Here is a 13,877-nt window from a genome sequence, read left to right on the forward strand (position 1 = left end):
TCGGTGTAATCTGAGGTAAATATGTGTCTCTAATATTGTCATACATTTGGCAGGAGGTTAGGATGTGCAGCTCAGTTTCCACCTCATTCTCGTGAGAGCCAGGTCTGCCTACGGCGGCCTTTCTCAATATCAAGGCTATGCTCACTGAGTCTGTACATAGTCAAAGCTTTCCTTAAGTTTGGGTCAGTCACAGTGGTCAGGTATTCTGCCACTGTGTATTCTCTGTTTAGGGCCAAGTAGCATTCTAGTTTGCTCTGTTTCTTTGTTAATTCTTTCCAATGTGTCAAGTAGTTATCTTTTTGTTTTGTCATTATTTGGTTGGGTCAAATCTGCACGCAGAGTCTCAATTTGGTGTTTGTCACATTTAGTTGAATTCTTGGATGGTGAGCGGACCCCAGACCTCACAATCATAAAGAGCAATGGGTTCTATAACTGAAGTATTTTTAGCCAGATCCTAATTGGCATGTCGAATTTGATGTTCCATTTGATGGCATAGAAGTCCCTTCTTGCCTTGTCTCTCAGCTCGTTCACAGCTTTGTGGATGTTACCTGTGGCGCTGATGTTTAGGCCGAGGTATGTATCGTTTTTAGTTTACTCAAGGGCAGTGGTTCTCAAATCTTTTATAGTCCCGTAACCCTTCAAACATTCAACCTCCAGCTGCGTACCCCCTCTAGCACCAGGGTCAGCGCACTCTCAAATGTTGTTTTTTGTCATCATTGTATGCCTGCCACACACTCACACTATACGATACATTAATTAAACATAAGAATGAGTGTGAGTTTTTGTCACAACACGGCTCGTGGGAAGTGACAAAGAGCTCTTTTAGGACCAGGGCCAAAAATAATAATTTTGCTCTTTATTTAACCATCTTATGTATAAAACCTTATTTGTTCATTGAAAATTGTGAATACCTCTCCACAGGTTAATGAGAAGCTTGAAAGGATGCACATAACTCTGCAATGTTGGGTTGTATTGGAGAGAGTCTCAGTCTTAAATAATTTTCCACACACAGTCTGTGCATGTATTTAGTTTTCATGCTAGCGATAGGTACGTGGTTGCAAAGGGCATCAGTGTCGTAACAGCGCGATATGCCAAGGCAGGATACTCTGAGCGCAGCCCAATCCAGAAATCTGGCAGTGGCTTCTGATTAAATTCAATTTTCACAGAACTGCTTGTTGTAATTTTGATGAGGCTCTCTTGTTCAGATATCGGTAAGTGGACTGGAGGCAGGGCATGAAAGGGATAACGAATCCAGTTGTTTGTGTCGTCCATTTCGGGAGAATTGCGCACGCAGCTCACTCAGGTGCTTCGCTAAATCACATTTGACATTGTCTGTAAGCTTGAGTTAATTTGCACACAAAAAAATCATACAATGATGGAAAGCCCTGTGTGTTGTCCTTGTTAATGCAGAAAGAGAAGAGCTCCAACTTCTTAACCTCTCTGGGATATGTGGGACGATAGCGTCCCACCTGGCCAAAAGCCAGGGAAAATGCAGAGCGCCAAATTCAAATAAATTACTATAAAAATCAAACTTTCATTAAATCACACATGCAAGATAGCAAATTAAAACTACACTTGTTGTGAATCAGCCAACATGTCACATTTCAAAAAGGCTTTTCGGGGAGAAAGCAAACAATGCTATTATCTGAGGGCAGCACCGCCGTAAACAAAGAGAGAAACCATATTTCAATCCTGCAGGAGTGAAATAAAAATATAATTCATTCCCTACCTTTAACAAGCTTCTTTTGTTGGCACTCCAATATGTCCCATAAACATCACAAATGGTCCTTTTGTTCGATTAATTCCATATCGATATATATCCAAAATGTCCATTTATTTGGCGCGTTTGATCCAGAAAAACACCGGTTTCAACTTGTTCAACGTGACTACAAAATATCTCAAAAGTTACCTGTAAACTTTGCCAAAACATTTCAAACTACTTTTGTAATACAACTTTAGGTATTTTTTTACTTAAATAATCGATAAAATTGAAGAAGGGATGATCTGTGTTCAATACAGGAAGAAAACAAACTGAAGCACGCTTTCTGGTCACGCGCCTCTATCGAACAGTACACTTCAAGTGACCCTCGTTCAAGATGGCCGTACTTCTTCATTACACAAAGGAATAACCTCAACCAATTTCTTAAGACTGTTGACATATAGTGGAAGTGATAGGAACTGCTAGAAGGTCCCTTAGAAATCTGGATTCCCAAAGAAATCCCATTGAAAAGAGAGTGACCCCAAAAAAAAAAAATCTGAATGGTTTGTCCTCGGGGTTTCGCCTGCTAAATAAGTTCTGTTATACTCACAGACATGATTCAAACAGTTTTAGAAACGTCAGAGTGTTTTCTATCCAAATCTACTAATAATATGCATATCTTATCTTCTGGGGATGAGTATCAGGCAGTTGAATTTGGGCATGCATTTAATCCGGACGTGAAAATACTGCCCCGTCACCAAGAAGTTAATCATGGCCTCAATTTTGTCCCACACACTGAATATAGTTGCGGAGAGTCCCTGTAATCCTAGATTCAGATCATTCAGGTGAGAAAAACATCACCCAGATAGGCCTGTCATGTGAGAAACTCATCATCATGCAAGCATTCAGACAAGTGAAAATGATGGTCAGTAAAGAAAACTTTTAGCTCGTCTCTCAATTCAAAACAACGTGTCAATACTTTGCCCCTTGATAACCAGCGCACTTCTGTATGTTGTTAAAGCGTTACATGGTCGCTGTCCATATCATTGCATAGTGCAGAAAATACACGAGAGCTCAGAAGCCTTGCTTTAACAAAGTTTTCACTGTAGTGTCCAAAAAGTTTTTCAAACTGTCAGGCATTCCCTTGGCAGCATGAGCCTCTCAGTGGATGCTGCAGTGTACCCAAGGGGCATCGGGGGCAAGTGCTTGCACACGCATTACCACTCCACTATGTCTCCTTGTCATAGCTTTTGCACCATCAATACAGATACCAGCACATCTTGACCACTAAAGTCCTTTTGATGTCACAATGCTGTCCAGTACTTTAAAAATATCCTCTCCTGTTGTCCTGGTTTCCAGTGGTTTGCAGAAGAGGATGTCTTCCTTAATTGACCCTCATAAACTTAATGGACATATACCAGGAGCTGTGCGGGATGATCTGTGACGGGATGATGATCTGTGTTCAATACAGGAGGAAAATAAACTGTAGCATGCTTTCTGGTCACGCGCCTCTATCTAACAGTACACTTCAAGTGACCCTCGTTCAAGATGGCCGTTCTTCTTCATTACACAAAGGAAAAACTTCAAGCATTTTATCCGGACGTGAAAATACTGCCTCCTGTCACTAAGAAGTTAAATCACAGGTTGTAATGCAGCAAAATAGGAAACATGCCAAGGGGGTGAATACTTTTGCAAGGCACTGCATGGGGGAGGGAATGCTGCCACCTCCAGGCAGGTGTTTGTCCCCTTGTGTGCTGAGGGTGTCAGGTTCTTGTCCGTTTCTGGGATTTAACCCTGGAAATGATTGATTTCCTCCTCTCTGTCCCTTGAAGACCTTTATGTACGTAAACACACACTCCCTATATCAGTGGACCCCTGCAACCCTCTTGTCGCCCCATCACAATGGTAATACGTTATGCTAAGCTAGTTTCCCTCAAACTTCTTATGTGTATACTGTCTCTGTTGCTTTGTGTACACAGTGAATGGTGTGTGATATGGTCTCATTGGTTCATAACCTCATGTGGTCTCTAACAGTTATGATATCAAGATTCCTCCTACATAGCCACATACAGTACACACTCTTATTTAATCCAATAAAGTATTTATTATGGCTTTGATATTCATGCAGCATTAAGCAATGCATGACGCCGTGTATATCTGTAAAACTCAGAGGATTTATAAAGTCTTAAATAAAAGATGTGGTATGATAGATGCTAATAACCTTGTTTTTGTTGTCTAGGAGGGTGTTTTATTTGAGAGGCGAGAAAAATGATCAGATGATGCTCTCTTTCTGCGAAGCTAATGCTTCAGACGTGTTGTGTATGGTCATAACAACAGGTAGCAGACATAAGCTTGAAATACTATTCTGCATCTTTGCATTTGTCACCACCACTGATATGAATAACGCTAATGAAGGAATACATTTAGAGCTTGTATGCTATTTTGCAGACAACACCTTTTTACTACCAACCAGCGTTTGCAAAGAAAAAACATTAAAAAGATGTGGCATTCAGTGTACAAACTAATAAAACGTGATGGAACACTTCTCAGCAGAATTGTAAATTGATGTATTGTGCGTTTAAAATGTTACGTTTTGCCATGTAGTCTCTATATATCACTGGTAATGTTCCCATGAGCAGCTCCTATTTGAGCCTATTTGGCAGATGGATCCAACAGTCCACCCAGATATTGTCCCTGTGACAGAGAACAGTCTAATGACAGCCTCATTGACGATGATGAGTTCTATTCCATTGCGCTGAGATCCAGTCCAATTTCAAAAGCAAATTCAGCTATTTGTCTTCCAAATAATTGTGGCACTTTATCAATCCTCCCAGTCTTTTATTTATCACTTCGATTGATGTGATCATTTTCACAAACTGCCTCTGCACTAACAGCTCCAACATCCAAGGTACTCTCAGCAAGTGTGTGTCTGTGTATGTGTGTGTGTGTGTGTGTGGGGGGGGGGGGGGGGGGGGGAATATGTGACTGTGTGTTTGTGTGTAAACACAATATGTAAAGTGTTGGTCCCATGTTTCATGAGTGGAAATAAAAGATCCCATGCCCACAAAAAGCTTATTTCTCTCAAATTCTGTGCAGAAATTTGTTTACATCCTGGTTTCAACTGTACCGGGCAGATGGCAGATGGCAGACAGCGTGTATGGTGACGTGAGGGCGAGCTGTTTGCTTCCCCTTGGTGGCCTTGGGGTTATGAATGCACAGAGATCCTGAGGCCCATTGTCGCACCATTTAACCACCGCCATCACCTCATGTTTCAGCATGATCATGCACGGCCCCATGTCGCAAGGATCTGCACACAATTTCTGGAAGCTGAAAATGTCCCAGTTCTTCCATGGCCCGCATAATCACCAGACATGTCACCCATTGAGCATGTTTGGGATGCTCTGTACAACAGAGTTTTCCAGTTCCCGACAATATCCAGCAACTTCGCACAGCCATTGAAGAGGAGTGGGACAACATTCCACAAGCCACAATCAACAGCCTGATCAACTCTATGCGAAGAATAGTGTCGCACTGCATGAAGCAAATTGTGGTCACATCAGATACTGACTGGTTTTCTGATCCACGCCCGTACCGTTTTTTAAGGTAACTGTAACCAACAGATGCATATCTGTATTCCCAGTCATGTGAAATCCATATTTTAATGACTGATGAATTTATTTCAATTGACTGATTTCCTTATATGAATTAAAACTGTTGCATGTTGCGTTTTTATTATTTTGTCTAGTGTATTTCTCAATATGTATGTGTACTTGAAGAGGCGTATTTGTGATGAGAATAGTGGTGGTTTTCAATGCCTAAAAAAAATATTTTCTGTGTTTGTGAGTGTGTGCGTTTGTGTGTGCATGCGTGTGTGCGCATGTGTTTGATCCGTGGTGTAGTGTTACTTGTCTAATATTGCATCTATGACTAGTGTATGTGGAGGCATGGTGGGACTGGATGGAAAGTCTCCAGGTATGATGGGAAGAGGACACAGACAGTCATCAATCTGACAGCTGCATCATTACTCCCTCTTATTATTCTCCCTCTCCTCTTTATCCTCTTATCCACTCTGTCTTCTTTTTCACCCGGTTCCCTCTGTGATAGATGAATAAATTATATTGGTTCCCTTATTAACTGGTTCAGTAGTACAGTAGGTCTAGCTGTGTGTTAGCTGATTTCAGGAGTAGGTCTAGCTGTGTGTTAGCTGATTTTGGTAGTAGGTCTAGCTGTGTGTTAGCTGAGTTCAGTAGTAGGTCTATTAGAGTGTGAGCTGAGTTCAGTAGTAAGTCTATTAGAGTGTGAGCTGAGTTCAGTAGTAAGTCTATTAGAGTGTGAGCTGAGTTCAGTAGTAAGTCAATTAGAGTGTGAGCTGAGTTCAGTAGTAAGTCTATTAGAGTGTGAGCTGAGTTCAGTAGTAAGTCTATTAGAGTGTGAGCTGAGTTCAGTAGTAAGTCTATTAGAGTGTGAGCTGAGTTCAGTAGTAAGTCTATTAGAGTGTGAGCTGAGTTCAGTAGTAAGTCTATTAGAGTGTGACTACATACTTTAGATCTGGTTCTAGCCATTTAAGTTTACACTGAAAGGGGTTTTCCATCCCAAAAAATGTATTTTTTTAAAGTACAGAAAAAAATAAGAAAATAAAAAATATAAACACAGCATGTAAATTGTTGGTCCCATGTTTAATTAGCTGAAATAAAATACCCCAGAAATGTTACATACACACAAAAAGCTTATTTCTCTCAAATTTTGGGCAAACATTTTTTTTACATCCCTGTTAGTGAGTATTTCTGCTTTGCCGAGATAATCCAGACTTATTCTAAAATGGATTAAAAAAACATATTCCTCATCAATCTATACACAATACCCCATAATGACAAAGCAATAACAGATTTGTAGAACATTTTGAACATTTATTTAAAAACCCCCCAGAAATATCACATTTGTATAAGTATTCAGACCCTTTACTCAGTACTTTGTTGATGTACCTTTGGCAATGATTACAGCCTCAAGTCTTCTTTGGTGTGACGCTACACGCTTGGCACACCTGTATTTGGGGAGTTTCTCCCATTCTTCTCTGCAGGTCCTCTCAAGCTCTGTCAGGTTGGATGGGGGGGGCGTCGCTGCATGTGACTGGGCCACTCAAGGACATTCAGAGACTTGTCCTGAAGCCACTCCTGCATAGTCTTGGCTGTGTGCTTATGGTTGTTGTCCTGTTGGTAGGTCAAAGACAAAAGATGTAAGTTCCTTTGAACGAGGTATGGTAGTAGGTACCAGGCGCATCGGTTTGAGTGTGTCAATCCCTGTAACACTACTGGGTTACACTACACAGTTTCCAGTGTGTATCAAAAATGGTCCACCAACTAAAGGACATCAAGCCAACTTGACACAATTGTGGGAAGCATTGGAGTCAACATGGGCCAACATCCCTGACCAATTGAGACTGTTGAGAGGGAGAAAAGGGGATGTGTAAGTCAATGATAGGAAGATGTTCCTAATGTTTAGTATACGCAGTGTAGATACAGTATATATTTGATTTGTATATCTTATATCTACTAGACTGCTGACTGGCTCTGTCTGCTCTCAGAGAACTAGAGCTCCCCCACTGCTGAGCTGCTCCGTCTGTCTGGGACAGCGGGGGCTCTATAGGAAGCAGAGTACACACAGGTGGAACCGACCGTGTGTAGTCTACTCTAGGGCCTGTCCCAGATACCTGGGGCAGTGGGCCGCCTGCAGAGAACGGCCTGCTCTTTGTCTTCCTGGTCCTCCTCTCCCTCTTTCATCTACCCCTTCCCTTCATATCCCTGGCAAAGAGAGGAACGCTGCCATACCGAGTGAGCCTCATAAAGCCTCCTGTCACTTTGACTAATTTGTTAGTCTTGTCTCACTGTGTCGAATCTTCACCCCACTCCTCCCTCCTCCCCTCCCTGCATCACCCCCAGCTCCCTCCTCCCTCCTCCCCTCCCCGCATCACGCCCAGCTCCCTCTGCCCTCCACCCCTGGATAAAAAAAGGGCCATAAATGTAATGTAGTGCTGTGGCCGCTCTATCTGCAGCCAGAGAGAACGGGGGCTTTATGAAGCAGAAGATAAACTGACGGCCAGATTCCTCATCCCAAGCCCTCGCTGTCTGACTCTGTCCCACCTCACAACCGAGACCTGCTGGGCCCAGGGTAAAAATAGAGAAAGGAGAGGAGAGCTATTATAAATGCTACTTTCTCTCTCACTCCGCTCAGAAATTCTGTTCAGCCAGTCCCTCAGAGGACCAGGAAGTGATAGCGGTGTGGAGTTAGTGCCAGTTTCACACCGCAAAAAACGAACGCCAACAACTCCCCTCCGTCCAGGGGGAATCAATTGCTATGTAGTTAGGGAGCAGTGGGGACCGAATTTAGAGAGACACAACAACAAAAACACAAACATGTCCTCCCCCCTACGCTACAGGATCACACCAGGGAATACACTCTGGCTACAACCAAATTTATTTGCTTGATATAGGAGCTCTGGCTAATAGCTAAAAATAGGTCCCACCTCTCCACTTCCTGTCAAGCTGTCAGCGTCCTTCTCCCTCTTCCTCATGGGAAGGCAGACAGAGTTCTCCTTCATGTGCTGTTCCAGCAGACAACCAGTGTGTGATTACTAACCCTCAAATCCACACGTCGACAGACCCGACCTCTCCTGACTCCCCAGCCTCACACAGGGAGAAGGAGCTGGCTGGCTGACTATGGACACGCAGGCCAATTTGAGAGAGGAGAGCTACTCCGTGATCGTCTCGTTCCCCTGTGTGTGTTCCCTCTTTTCTCTTCCCAGCTGAACACTCCGACATGTGAGGAGTAGTGGGTAATGGGAGGGGTTTGGTGGAAGGAAGCCACAGAATAGATGGGCTGTGTGCAGTGTGTTAGCCTGTTAGCCTTTGCTGTCCACTAGAATACCACTGGCTATTTCTCTCTGGCGCTCCCAGTACAGTCATCTTTAATTGAGCTTAATAGGCTGTAAATGGCATCAACAGCTTCAGTGAATGTTCTGATGGAAGAGCCAGAATATGACGGTGTTGAACAGAAGAATGCAGTGGTAGTCCAAATCAAACCAAAGATTCAGCTTTTAAAGAGTATTCACTTGAGTTAAAAGTATGCTTCTCTGGCCTATAGAGAAAGAGCAAGAAAGTGTTGCATCATGGCCTGGCTTGTGGGCAGTGGTATTTACAGGGAAGTAAATGTGGTCATAGGCCAATGGCATGGTGTCTCCTTTCTCTCTCTCTCTCTCTCTCTCTCTCTCTCTCTCTATCTCTCTCTCTCTCTCTCTCTCTCTCTCTCTCTCTCTCTCTCTCTCTCTCTCTCTCTCTCTCTCTCTCTCTCTCTCTCTCTCTCTCTACTGCACCAGTTTCAAACGCACGCACACACGCACGCACACACACCGCTCCCTGGTAAATGTAAACAGGTTGTTTCTTCCACATTGGTGGTTTTCCTCTCTCCGTGACTGGAGCAAAATGTTATTTATTATAACGGAATGAGAAATATAGATCAGCTCCTGGAGATTACAGAGATGTAGAAAACGTGTAAATGGGGGAGAGAGAGAGAGAGAGAGAGAGATAGAGAACAAGAGAGAGTGGGGTAGAGGAAGAGGTGGGAAAGCAAAAGATAGACAGAGAGAGGAAAAAAGAAAGACAGAGAGGGAAAACAAATAAAATGGAGGTGGCATGTGTGAGCCCAGCCAGGGCTGTGAGCTGAGTTCCCAGGCAAGACAGCGTGAGCTGCCTATTTGTCAGCATTGATCAACCCATTAAGACGCTGTGGTGGGAAGCATATTGGTTTTGGGGGTCAAAGGGCCAGAGAGATAAAGGAAGGGGGGTGTGCTGAACTATTTTCAGCTCCGGTTGCTGCACATCTGCAGGATGAAAAAAAGACTGGTATTCCATCTTCACACTACAGCATATAGGAAGTTCATTTTGCGTTCAGCCAGTCCCTGTGGGTGAGGGGAAATATGGCATTTGTCCCAGTAGTATCTATGGATACGTAGCATATGTTTATCTTGCTTATACAGCCCTTCTATTTCTCTGGGAGTGTCGTAGAAGACATGGCCGCCAGTCAGGCAGAGAGATAGCATGTCATGTGTCTTCCTTGGTGTCTGTGTGTGTCTGGGTGTGTGTGTCCAAGCCCAAGGGGAGAGCAGGCTGCTGCTGCTTCGTCTTCCGTCCCCCAGCCTCTGATGAATTCATATCATTAACTCTGCCTTGATCGGCCTGCTAATCCTACACTCAGTAATAAGGGATTAAAATGTCACCTAAGCCACCTACTGTTATTGAGCCCAGAGTCGTGTGTGTGTGCATGAGAGAGGGAGAGAGAAGAGGGACAGAGTAAAAAAGGATTTGGTGGTTGGGCAAGTATGTGTGAGAGAGAGTGTATATACTGTACAATGTTCAACTGTATGTGACATACTGTAGAATAATACAAATGAGTGTTTTCCTTGTGAAATTGTAAACAGCTATTGAATATGTTGCTACTGTTTTGGCTAAGGTGTGGTTGGGGTAGGTTGGTCTGGAGTTAGGGTGTGTCCTCGTTCTGGAAAGTTTCATAAAAGTGGGACATGTTATGAAAAAAATGTCTCTATAACCTCTCCGGGCAAACCTAGAGAGAGTCATGGAGGAGAAAGACAGAAAGGAATTCCAATTCACTGGATAACAGCCCAGTCCAGAGCAGACCAACAGGCTGCTTGCCTGCTGCCCTCTTCTGCCTGGTTGCCTAGCAACCCCTAGTGTACTCCTCTGTGAGGCCGGCCCACTAATGACTGCTGTTGCCGCAGCAGCTCAGAGGCTACTAATGGTTCCCGTCTTCAGAGCTGTGGAGCCTCATGACCAATCGCTGCAGTTTAGGGCCAGGAGACTGACTGATCACTGGGCAGGGACCCCAGGACCTCAACCTACCTTAGCTCTCCCTAACACCACCATTCCATCCTCTAACTCTCAGTAACACCACCACTCCATCCTCTAACTCTCCCTAACACCACCACTCCATCCTCTAACTCTCCATAACACCACCACTCCATCCTCTAACTCTCCCTAACACCACCACTCCAACCTCTAACTCTCCTTAACACCACCACTCCAACCTCTAACTCTCCCTAACACCCCACTCCATCCTCTAACTCTCCCTAACACCACCACTCCAACCTCTAACTGTCCATAACACCACCACTCCATCCTCTAACTCTCCCTAACACCACCATTCCATCCTCTAACTCTCAGTAACACCACCACTCCATCCTCTAACTCTCCCTAACACCACCACTCCATCCTCTAACTCTCCCTAACACCACTACTCCATCCTCTAACTCTCCGTAACACCACCACTCCATCCTCTAACTCTCCCTAACACCACCACTCCAACCTCTAACTCTCCTTAACACCACCACTCCAACCTCTAACTCTCCCTAACACCCCACTCCATCCTCTAAGTCTCCCTAACACCACCACTCCAACCTCTAACTGTCCATAACACCACCACTCCATCCTCTAACTCTCCCTAACACCACCACTCCATCCTCTAAGTCTCCCTAACACCACCACTCCAACCTCTAACTGTCCATAACACCACCACTCCATCCTCTAACTCTCCCTAACACCCCACTCCATCCTCTAACTCTCCCTAATACCACCACTCCATCCTCTAACTCTCCCTAACACCACCACTCCATCCTCTAACTCTCCGTAACACCACCCCTCCATCCTCTAACTCTCCGTAACACCACCCCTCCATCCTCTAACTCTCCATAACACCACCACTCCATCCTCTAACTCTCCGTAACACCACCACTCCATCCTCTAACTCTCCCTAACACCACCACTCCAACCTCTAACTCTCCCTAATACCACCACTCCATCCTCTAACTCTCCCTAACACCACCACTCCATCCTCTAACTCTCCCTAACACCACTACTCCATCCTCTAACTCTCCGTAACACCACCACTCTATCCTCTAACTCTCCCTAACACCACCACTCCAACCTCTAACTCTCCCTAACACCACCACTCCATCCTCTAACTCTCCCTAACACCACCACTCCATCCTCTAACTCTCCCTAACACCACTACTCCATCCTCTAACTCTCCGTAACACCACCACTCTATCCTCTAACTGTCCCTAACACCACCACTCCATCCTCTAACTCTCAGTAACACCACCACTCCATCCTCTAACTCTCCTTAACACCACCACTCTATCCTCTAACTCTCCGTAACACCACCACTCCATCCTCTAACTCTCCATAACACCACCACTCCATCCTCTAACTCTCTGTAACACCACCACTTCATCCTCTAACTCTCCTTAACACCACCACTCCATCCTCTAACTCTCCATAACACCACCACTCCATCCTCTAACTCTCCGTAACACCACCACTCCATCCTCTAACTCTCCGTAACACCACCACTCCATCCTCTAACTCTCCTTAACACCACCACTCTATCCTCTAACTCTCCGTAACACCACCACTCCATCCTCTAACTCTCCATAACACCACCACTCCATCCTCTAACTCTCTGTAACACCACCACTTCATCCTCTAACTCTCCTTAACACCACCACTCCATCCTCTAACTCTCCATAACACCACCACTCCATCCTCTAACTCTCCGTAACACCACCACTCCATCCTCTAACTCTCCGTAACACCACCACTCCATCCTCTAACTCTCCTTAACACCACCACTCTATCCTCTAACTCTCCTTAACACCAACACTCCATCCTCTAACTCTCCGTAACACCACCACTCCATCCTCTAACTCTCCCTAACACCCCACTCCATCCTCTAACTCTCCCTAACACCACCACTCCATCCTCTAACTCTCCCTAACACCACCACTCCATCCTCTAACTCTTCCTAACACCACCACTCCATCCTCTAACTCTCAGTAACACCACCACTCCATCCTCTAACTCTTCCTAACACCACCACTCCATCCTCTAACTCTCCCTAACACCACCACTCCATCCTCTAACTCTCCGTAACACCACCACTCTATCCTCTAACTCTCCCTAACACCACCACTCCAACCTCTAACTCTCCCTAACACCACCACTCCATCCTCTAAGTCTCCCTAACACCCCACTCCATCCTCTAAGTCTCCCTAACACCACCACTCCAACCTCTAACTGTCCATAACACCACCACTCCATCCTCTAACTCTCCGTAACACCACCACTCCATCCTCTAACTCTTCCTAACACCACCACTCCATCCTCTAACTCTCCCTAACACCACCACTCCATCCTCTAACTCTCCGTAACACCACCACTCTATCCTCTAACTCTCCCTAACACCACCACTCCAACCTCTAACTCTCCCTAACACCACCACTCCATCCTCTAACTCTCCCTAACACCCCACTCCATCATCTAAGTCTCCCTAACACCACCACTCCAACCTCTAACTGTCCATAACACCACCACTCCATCCTCTAACTCTCCGTAACACCACCACTCCATCCTCTAACTCTTCCTAACACCACTACTCCATCCTCTAACTCTCCGTAACACCACCACTCTATCCTCTAACTCTCCCTAACACCACCACTCCAACCTCTAACTCTCCTTAACACCACCACTCCATCCTCTAACTCTCCCTAACACCACCACTCCATCCTCTAACTCTCCATAACACCACCACTCCATCCTCTAACTCTCCGTAACACCACCACTCCATCCTCTAACTCTCCGTAACACCACCACTCCATCCTCTAACACTCCCTAACACCACCACTCCATCCTCTAACTCTCCCTTACACCAACACTCCATCCTCTAACTCTCCCTAACACCACCACTCCATCCTCTAACTCTCCCTAACACCCCACTCCATCCTCTAACTCTCCCTAATACCACCACTCCATCCTCTAACTCTCCGTAACACCACCACTCCATCCTCTAACTCTTCCTAACACCACCACTCCATCCTCTAACTCTCCGTAACACCACCACTCCATCCTCTAACTCTTCCTAACACCACCACTCCATCCTCTAACTCTCCGTAACACCACCACTCCATCCTCTAACTCTTCCTAACACCACCACTCCATCCTCTAACTGTCCCTAACACCACCACTCCATCCTCTAACTCTCCCTAACACCACCACTCCATCCTCTAACTCTCCCTAACACCACCACTCCATCCTCTAACTCTCCCTAACACCCC

At 45.2% G+C, this 13,877-nt stretch overlaps 1 protein-coding gene and 1 long non-coding RNA gene across 29 annotated transcripts in view; one reads left to right on the forward strand and one right to left on the reverse strand.

Moving 5' to 3' along the window:
- Window positions 1-13,877, forward strand: part of LOC110526357 (CUGBP Elav-like family member 4) — a 177,367-nt gene that overhangs the window by 106,555 nt on the left and 56,935 nt on the right. The gene's annotated exons all lie outside the window — the stretch shown is intronic.
- Window positions 6,357-8,526, reverse strand: LOC149983049 (uncharacterized). Its single transcript, XR_016496818.1, has 2 exons — window positions 8,220-8,526; window positions 6,357-6,906 (listed from the first exon to the last, which is right to left on the reverse strand). It is a non-coding gene; the product is annotated as an uncharacterized LOC149983049 (long non-coding RNA).

The sequence above is a fragment of the Oncorhynchus mykiss genome, chromosome 6, assembly GCF_057628025.1.
Source record: "Oncorhynchus mykiss isolate SJ-2025 chromosome 6, ASM5762802v1, whole genome shotgun sequence".
Classification (NCBI taxonomy): domain Eukaryota; kingdom Metazoa; phylum Chordata; class Actinopteri; order Salmoniformes; family Salmonidae; genus Oncorhynchus; species Oncorhynchus mykiss.